The 10,122-nt window shown below is 34.6% G+C and overlaps 1 long non-coding RNA gene across 1 annotated transcript; it reads left to right on the top strand.

The window, feature by feature from the left end:
* Positions 1-7,133: 7,133 nt before the first annotated feature.
* LOC141425436 (uncharacterized) lies at positions 7,134-10,122 on the top strand. The gene is made up of 3 exons (XR_012450457.1): positions 7,134-7,352; positions 8,801-8,876; positions 9,896-10,122. It is a non-coding gene; the product is annotated as an uncharacterized lncRNA (long non-coding RNA).

The raw sequence follows: 10,122 nt of genomic DNA, 5'->3' as shown, positions 1-10,122 counted from the left end.
ATTATCTGAGAATGAACTTTTCCAGGGTTCAGAAACCACTGCATACTTCCTTCTGTTAACCCCACAGATAGTCCCCTGCACTGGCTTGTGTGTGTGTATCGGTATGGGGGGGGAAGTAGCTGCTTTGAGAACCCAAATTGACTCATCAGAGTGACTGTGACCTAAGCCTGCTGGGTTCCATGCACTGAGGGACAGGTGTTGTGACATGGAGGGAAATGGAAGGTACCACCCTCAAATACCAGGAGATCATGGAAGTACTCCTTTGAGATCAAGGGCATGGCTAGTGTTGTGTGGATTCCAGACAATACCAGGACTAAAGTCAATTGTACAACCAGTCCTTCCACTCCTCTCAACCTTACTGCACTCAACTGCTTTTTACTAACAGAATGGGAGTGGGAAACTGCAGTTCCTCTGGTGTCCTGCCCATAGAACAAGTTGACATTGGATGACAAACTGACAACCAAGACACACTTTCAAGAGAAAAATGATTATTAAGACCACCATATAAAAAATGTTAGAGATAACAGATCCACCAGATAAAAAAACTCAATATAAGAGCACAAAAAAAGAGTTGAAAGAGAGAGTACCCTTCCAAACTCATTTTTTGAGGCCACCATTACTGTGATACCCAAATAGCAAAAAACAAAATTATAGACATATATCCCTAATGAATATAGATGAAGAAATTCTTAACAAAATCCTAGTAAATTGAGTTCAACAAAGTATAAAAAAGATCATTCACCATGATCAAGTTAATTTTATCCTAGGGGTGCAAGGACAATTCAACATATGAAATCAGTAAGCACAACATACTATATGAACAGAATGAAGAGCAAGCATCATATGATCAACTGAATAGGTAGAAAAAGCACTTGGTAAACTTCAACATCACTTTGTGAGAAAAACCCTTGTGCAAATAAAGTATGTGAGGATCATACCTCAACCTAATACACTATATTAAAATGTATGGCTATAGAACTACAGCCAAAATCATACTGAAAGGGGAAACTTGAAGGCATTTTTTCCTTTAAAATCAGGAATGAGATAAAGGTGTCTACTCTTACCACTCTTATTCAAAATAGCACTAGAAGTTTTAGTCAGAGCAATTAAGAAAAAGAGAGAAATAAAAGACATTTAAGTAGAAAGAGAGGAAGTCCGACTACCCTTGTTTGCAGATAATATGGTTTTATAAGTAGGGAAGACATAATGACTCCACCAAAAGATTATGAAAACTGGTAAATAAATTTAGTAAAGTATCAGAATACAAAATCAACATAGAAAAAATGTATAGAAGCTGTTTGGTAAATGAATAAAAATTTGCTAAGGAAAAAAATCGTAAAAGTAATCCTATTCACAATAGCTATAAGAATTAAATATCATAAAATTAAGTAGGAAAGTAAAGATTCCTACAATGAAAATTATTAAACAATGATGAAAGAAACAGAAGACACAAAAATTGAAACGATCTTCCATGTTCATGAGTTTGAAGAATTAATACTCTCTAAATGAATTAATACTCTAAAGTATTAGATACTAAGTGTCCACAGTATCCAAAGAAATCAACAGATTCACTGCAATCTTCATCAAAATCCCAATGACCTTCTTCACAGAACAAGAAAAAAATTTTTAAATTCTTATGAAAGAATAAAGGAAACTTAAAAGAGTAAAAGAATAGCCCAGAGCTGTAGGCATTACTTATCTGATTTTAAGGCATACTGGCATATAGCCATGCATATATATTTAATGTATATTTATATATACTTGTATATATAAATATATATAAATTTGTATATATATATAATATTGACATAAAACACATGCATGCATACAGTGGGACAGAGATCCTAGAAATAAACCCATGCATTTAAAAACAACTGAATCTCAATGAAACATACATTGAAAGAAGGATAGCCTTGTCAAAAACTGGTGCAAAGAAAACTGGATAGCCATGTGTAGAAGATTAAAACTAATTCCCTGTTTCTCACATTGAATAAAAATAAACTCCAGACTGATCAAACACCTAACTATAAGATCTAAAACTACTACAATAAACTATAAGGGAAACACTTTAAGACATTGGCAGCAACCCTGATTTTCTGGATAGAACCCCAAAAGCATGGGAAACAAAAATAAAAATTGACAAATAGAATTGCACCAAACTAAAAATCTTCTGGACAGCAAAGTACCAACAGAGTGAAGAGACAGCCCACAGGATGAGAGAAAATATTTTGCCCATTATTCATCTGAGAAAGGGTTAATATCCAGAGTATATAAAGAACTAAAAATATATACAAAAACTAGTGATCCAATTTTAAAATGGGCAAAGGATATCAGTAGACTTGTACAGATCCAAATCCACGCTATTGGTGCTCCAACCACTACCCTCCCCCACAGAGTCTTCTGCATGGTGCTCTCCTTCCTTAGCCAGCACCACATAGAAGCACTTCTCTGGGTGGGTGACCACCACTGTCTGTCCTGGCAAGAGCATGCCTATGCTTGGGTTGGGATGAGATTCCCAAATAGCTAGAGGAATACATTTTCTTCTGTCAGATCATGGCTAAATTTGTAAAAGTACTCAAAGCACTAGCTCAAAATCTCCTTGTTCTTGGAATAAAGTACAACTACTTCTTTTTCTATAAATACACATGAAGTAAAAAAATGAGAGAAAATAATTTAATACTTTATTTTATAAAATTAAGTAATCAAATTCCTCCTCAAAGGAAAACATAGATTTCTAAATGTTCTTAGTACTATTTTTAGCCCCTTAAAAGCTCTATCTACAATCTTTTGACACATCCTGATTTCACTGTTTGAATTTTCAAGCAGGAAATTACTTTTTTCCATGTTTTTATTCTCTTTATTGACTTGTTTGAAAGACATCTAATACTTCAAACTGCCAAATTTGCTGTTACTTGTTTAGTTGTTTTCCATATACTAAAATATTTACAAATGTTTATAAAAATATCTAACTACTTTAAAAATGCTCATATTATAAGTGCAAAATACAAGATGTAAAGTTCTCTCAAGGTATAAAGCAATATATTTAATTTATAAAAGAGAGAAAATATGTGGAAATACAAACCAAGAAGAGAGGATGTTAGAGAGAGAGAGAGAGAGAGAAATTGAAAAAGTACCAGAACACTAACAGTTATTAAAACTAAGAACTGTCTCAGCATTATAAAGTTTCTGAATTACATTTATCATGAAAGAAGAAACATATTATTCCTCGTGTAAAAATAACAGTTATTGAATACTGGCACTGTTCTATGTGCCTTAGATAAGTTCGTTTGCTGCAATTCTCACATCAACTCTTTGACATGGGCAGTTATTACCTCCACTTCACATATGGGGAGACTGAGGCAAAGAGCAACTCTACAGATCCAAGCTGCTGGGTCTCAGACTATGCTCTGACCCACTTCAGCGCTTGGACTGAGTGAGAGAATAAGTTCCCCAATTAACCATGTCTGCTATCCCATCCTGTCGTATAAGATATCAACCCCTATGCTTCCTAATTCCATTTTTTGTTGAAAGTCTGCTGTAGGTTCAAACTGTGCCCTCAAAGGCCCATATATTAAAGGCTTAGTTCCCAAGGTGGCACTTTGGAGAAGCTGTGGAAACTTTAACAGCCTCGTAGGAGGTCTTTAGGTCATTGAGTGTGTGTCCTTGAAGTGGATTTTGGACCCTTCACTCCCTCTTCACTCTCTTTTGCTTCCTTGTGATGAGGTGAGCAGTTTTGCTTCACCAAATGCTGTTGCCATGATGGGCTGCCTGGCCACAGGCCCAAGGTAACAGGGCCAATTGATCATGGACTGCCCTCCAAAACTGTGAGCCAAAAGAGCCTTTTTTATTTATAAGTTGATTATCTTAGGTATTTGTTATAATAGCAGAAAGTTGAGTAACCAAAGTCCTTTGACTTTCAGTCAGCCCTAAACTAGTTCTGGTCAGGCATTCTACTCATATCTCCTGGGTATTTAGCTTACAGTTGCTCTGAGAAGCTGAACACTTAGATATAAACCAGCTACTCATAGCCAGTTCCAAATGAGTGCTTCAGGGGTGCGGGGAGGGGACAGCAGTGCCTGAGTGCTTATGGGCCTTCAGGAGGAGGAGGAGGAGGAGGAGGAGGCTGAGGGTAGGCCTCAAATCCAAAGAGGTCCATGTAGTGGAGGAAAGTTAGACACAAACTTGTGGCAGTTGATAGCAACTTGGTTTTCAAAACAGTACTTGTAGAGCTGGGTTTGCAGCTTAGTGGTAATGCTTGCCTAATATGTACAAGGTCCTTGGTTTCATCCCCAGCACCAAAAGAAAGCAAAAGCAATACAGGTTGATTATTTTCTATCAAAAATGTTTCAGGTTTCAGATTTCTTTTTGGATCTTGGAATATTTATATATACATAATGGGATGTCTTGGGGATGAGACCTAAGTTAGAACATAAAATTCATTTATGTTTCATGAGCACCTTATAATACAACCTAGAGGTAATTTTATGCACTATTTTGTTGCACTTGTGTTTTAACTGCAACCTGTCATATGAGGTCAGGGTGGAATTTTCCACTTGTGGTGTTCTGTTGGTGCTCAAAAAATTTCAAACTTTGGATTTCCAAATTAGGGATGCTCAACTTGTATTTATTATTATTTTTAAATTCAAAATTATTTTTAACATATTTAAATGTGATAAAAATGTCTCTGCAAATACCTGCCCAACTTTTCTATAATGGATACCATCCCAATGAGCCATTTGTCTACCTGAAAAAGAACTATTAACTTAGGTACAAACTTGTCCAAAGCTGAAAGAGTGTTAACATGCAACCTCCTTTGTGTTCCAGATAAATACAGTTGTCGGGTGTGCATCAACTGTGAGTCCGGTCTGGTTTTGAGTACAACTGTGTTCACAAATATAATAAATTCTTATTAGTGATCAAAGAATTCAGACAGATTAAAATATATCAAAAAGCTCAAAGAAAATAAAGATCACCATGATATTAAAATCAAAGGTATCCATTGTTAATTTTAGTATAGTTTCAGTTTTTATTTCTCTTGATCAGCCCTAATTTAATAAATCAAGTAGTCCATTCATGTACTTCAAAAATGTCACTTTCAATTTCCTCAAAATGGCAGAGTATACGTTGATAAGTTTCTCTCTCTCTCTCTCTCTCCTATCTGATTATGTATCGATCTATATACCCAGCTGTTTCCACCTATTTTTCTGCATATCTAACAAACATACTTTTCCTTTCCCCTACCCAGATTTATTGGTGTATAATTGACAAATTAAAATGGTATATTTATAAGGTATACAATGTGATAACTTTATATATATATATATACATTATGAAATGATTACCACTGCCAAGCTAATTAGCATATCTATCTTTGTGTGTGTGGCACAATACAGAATTATTAAGTACAGTTACTGTGCTGTACATTAGATCCCCAGAATTTATTCATCTTATAACTTTAAGTTTGTACCCTTCAACCAACATCTCCCTATTCCTCCACCCTCATCTCCTAGAAACCACTATTCTACTCTTGGCTTCTATGATTTCAACTTTTAAAATTCCACATCATAGTATTTCTATGTATGGCTTAGTTCACTTAACATGGTGTCCACCAAGGTCATCCATACAGTAAATAACAGAATTTCCTTTTTTTTTCTTAACTGAAACTTTTTATTTGAGGAGTCAAGCTAATATTTTTTGGCAGTACTAGGGTTTGAACTCAGAGCATTGTGCTTGCTAGGCAGGCGCTCTACCATTCTTCCTTATTAAGGTTGAATTAGGTTGATTAATAGTCCATTGTATATATGTATACATGTATGTATGCATATATGTATATATATAATATGTGTGTACATTTTCTTTACCCATTCAATTGATAGATTCTTAGGTTAGTGCCACTTCTTGGCTATTGTAATTCTGCAATGAAGATGGGGTGCAGAAATTTCTTCAAGATGCTGACCTTTTTTCTTTTGGATGTATACCAAAAAGTGAGATAGTTGGATCATATGGTAGTTTTAGTTTTAGTTTTTTGAGGAATCTCTATACTATTTCCCATAATGGCATTATCAATTTAAGTTCCCACCAACCAACTGTGTGGAAGGGTCCACTTTTTATGCATACCTTTCACAACATTTATTGCTTGTCTTTTGATAATAGCCATTCTAACAGGAATGACTCAATACTTCATTGACTTCATTGTGGTTTTGTTTGTTTGTTTGTTTGTTTGGTGTTTTTTTGCTTTGTTTTGTTTTTTGGGATTTTATTTTTTTGGCAGTGCTGGAGATTGAACCCAGGGCCTCATGCATGTTAGGCAATCACTTTACCACTGAGTGCTATCCAGCCTTCCATAAAATTCCTTTTAATTTGATTTAGAAAGAACTTCAAGCCAATAAAAAAGTTGTAAGAAAATCATACTCATAAAAACAAAATGGGAGCTGTGTGCCAGTGGCTGTAATTCTAGCTACTCAGGAGGCAGAGATCAGGAGGATCATGGTTCGATGCCAGCCCAGGCAAGTAGTTTGCAAGACCTTATCATGAAAAAACCCATCACTAAAAAGGGCTGGTGGAGTGGCTCAAAGTGTAGGCCCTGAGTTTGAGCCCAAAACTGCAAAAAAAGGAACAATTATACATTATATTTAATAATGTTCTTATTTGATTTAATAAGTTATAGACTTTTTCATATTTATGAGACTTGCTTCTTTTATTCCATAATCTGAATATTAGTGACTTTATAGTATTTCACTATTTGGATTTAAAACTGATGTATTTTTCCAACTGCTATCTTCTAGACTAGTCATTCCTGGGTATGTTTTTGTTTTGTTTTGCTATTATAAAGAGTACAATTATGAACTATCTATTTTGAGGATAAATCTTTTCACATACCTAAGATTTCATTTAAAAAAAATCTCTGAAAGTGGAATTCATGAACCAAAATTTTGTAGATTTTAATATGTTTCTAAATTGCTCCCTCAGAAGTTTTTAATAATTAACACTCTCCAAAAGTCTATAAGAGGTCCTGCATTTTTGCACATTGGGCATTATAATTTTAAAAGATATTTTGGTAATTTTATCTACAGGAAGTAGTAGCTTATTGTCCTCATTGGTATTTCTTTAATTACTCCTGAGATTGAGTCATTACTATCATTTATTGGCTATTTGTATATGCCCATTTCTTACCCACTTTTTTATGAAGTGTTCATCATTTTCTTATTGATTTGTATGTTTGCATAGTAAAGCAACTAATCAGCAAGTTCCAGACAACTGTGCCACGGGTAGGATGCATCACCAGGATGACAGTTCTAAGAAAGTGGGGATCTGGACTTTGAAGTCAGGAGAGATTGGAACACATGTTGATGGTAAATTCTTGGGAATTTTATCTTAACAGTAAAAAACTACAAATGTGAACCTAGGGTGTGGGACCAGAATGGATAGAGTAGAGCCACCAATACAGAGAAGTTAGGGAGGACTGGGGGACCAGGGGTGCAGAGCCCTAACAACTTGCCAGAGTCAGGCGGACTCGAGGCAAGAAACCCATGGTGTCCAAAGGCCTCTCCTGCATATGTGGTTAAGGATATGAGGCATTTTCATTTTCTACTTTTTAAATAAAATAGATATTCCTTGTTGACTCAGGTTTATAGTAAATAAAAAAGAAATTGACTGGCTTATAGGTTTAAAATCTAAACCAGACTTTGTTTATACAGGGAAGGATTTTTCAAAGGTCAAACTTCTACTGCTATAATCACCTTTATGTATCTAAGTTCAGTATTACTCTAGTTCCATAAACAAGCTTAAAATAGGAGTTGATAATACCATCAGATTTTAAAGGGGGAAGAGCTTCTCATTTCTGTATGTCTATAGCCAAATACATTTTTTCAAGCAAGTCAGTAGTTTTGAACATAAACTTTGGATAAAACTTGAGTTTTATGAAACGGTTTTAAGCAATTCACTGAAGATGGCTCAAATTCTTTTTTTAATGTAGAGTCAAGAATGAGGCTAGAGGTATATATATTCACATGAAAACTTGTTTACAAATATTAAGTAAAAAATAGCATACCATAAAAGATTAAAATCCCATTGTTACATTAAAATATGTTTAATAATGCATAGAAAGGTTGTATGCAATATATGGCATGGGGTTTTTTTCTACGTATGAATTGCAGATGGCTTTTATTTTCATTTTTGCTTATCTGTATTTATAAATGTTTCCACAAGAAACACATATTCCCTGTGTAATTGTTGCTTAAGAACTAATATCTTAGGACATAACAATCTGGGTACATATGACATGCTTAAAAATGTTCACACTTAGCATAGGATCAGAAAGGAGTTTTATCATTATGGCAGAGGAATGAAAAAATTATATTTTTCATTAAAAGAAGGCTATGACAGTAGAATTATAACACAACTGTTGTCCCCAAATGGTTACAACAATGTTGGATAAGTCATTTAAACCTTCTGGTTCTTATTTTCTCATATTCAAAAGGAAGACCTGAATAATCTTAGCATCCTTCTTAGCTTGAAAAATATGACTTTGGTAACTTTCTTGTCAGTCATGGGATCTGATGATAAATTAACTTCTTCTGCCATACTATGGCTTGATGCCCTAACAAGAAAAAAGCACTTTATCTAAGAGACTTAGCCTTAGCCAGAGAAGGGCAGCCAGTAGAATTTCTTTTATAATTTAAGGTCCTGGGACAAACTCAACTATTGCAGTTGTTAGGGAAAAGTCAAGTTAATTACTGGATTTTCTAATTGCAGACAGATTGTACATTCCTGTGTGACTTTTTTTTCCCTTTTGTTTTAGGAAAGTTTCTCATCCTTGGATGTGTGCCCTGTGCTTTGTTCTTGGAGCCACTGTTAGCCAAGGTTTAGTTCACAAGGTGAGAAGGAATTGGGAAAACAGTGCCCCTTCCATAACATTTTCATTTTTTAACTTATGATTTCCCCAATTGTTATTATAGCTGTCATTTTGGTTCTATTCAACCTCTTCAAATTTTAACATTCAATTTTCCAAAAAATTACCCAAAGTATTACCTGAATCATTTTTCCCACAGTATCCACTTCCTCACAGGAGCATTTATGAACTTCTAGTACCATACTTTAACATTTATGGTATCTTCTTGTTTATATCATCACTTACTTCTTTGGCCCAAGGTTTTTCATTCTCTCTGGAATAGAAAGATTTCAATAATAAAAACAAAATCTAGGTTTTTTTTTAACTTCCATTAATGTCTGGCATATTGCTCAGGTCACAGAATATTGTAAAAGATACTTGTTGATTGATGAAAGAGTAATTAATTGTTAAGTTTTTTTCTGTCAGTAACTAGAATTTAATACAACACCTGCAACAGGTGTAGAAAAAAAACCAATACTTAGAACAAAAGGTTCAAACTTAAGATTTTTGTGATTCCCCAAAAGTGGGCTTTGCTTCCACCATCAAGAAAAACATTCCTGCGGTAGAAACCCTGGAAATATTGGAATAACTTGAGCTCCTTGTAAATGGCTTACAAGAAAGCAAACTGGCAAAGAAGTAGCATAAGAGTAAGATGCCTGAGCATCTTGAAAAAACAGAAAATGTCATGGATTATAGTCTGTGATAGAATCAGAAAACTGGTTGAAGTCTTAGAAACAAGCTATGGAATCATTATTTTATGGAAGTGACTTACCAAAGGTAGATAAATGACAGAATCAACATTGGGACCCAAGCCTCTGGCCGCCTACATCCAGGATTTTTCCTGTTGTCATTATTTATCTTTTATACACTATTCTAATGAAACAGAATGCATTCAATAATTGCACCTATTTTCTATCAGGAGGCAAAGTAATCTAAAAGAACCAAGAATATGAAATGGAATATCTTTAATTGCCATGGTTCATTGCTTTCTCTTCTTCTTTCCAGTAGTATGGTTCCATTTTCCTATCCACAGCTCTAAAATCAACATTGAGATGAAAACTAAACAATCAAAACAAAAGAACATATCACTACTTCAACTTTGGGTTAATATTAGGAGTGACTCATGAGGCAATTCCTAAGAACTTTCAACACTATCATATGGTACTGTTCTGTGCAAGTGGGCCTAACGTCCTTCGTGTATGTTCTCTAAGGCTTGAAAGTATGCTTTGTTA

Source organism: Castor canadensis, chromosome 8, assembly GCF_047511655.1.
Source record: "Castor canadensis chromosome 8, mCasCan1.hap1v2, whole genome shotgun sequence".
NCBI lineage: Eukaryota > Metazoa > Chordata > Mammalia > Rodentia > Castoridae > Castor > Castor canadensis.
Note: the sequence above shows the minus strand (reverse complement) of the source record. Positions and strands in the feature narration are given on the sequence as shown.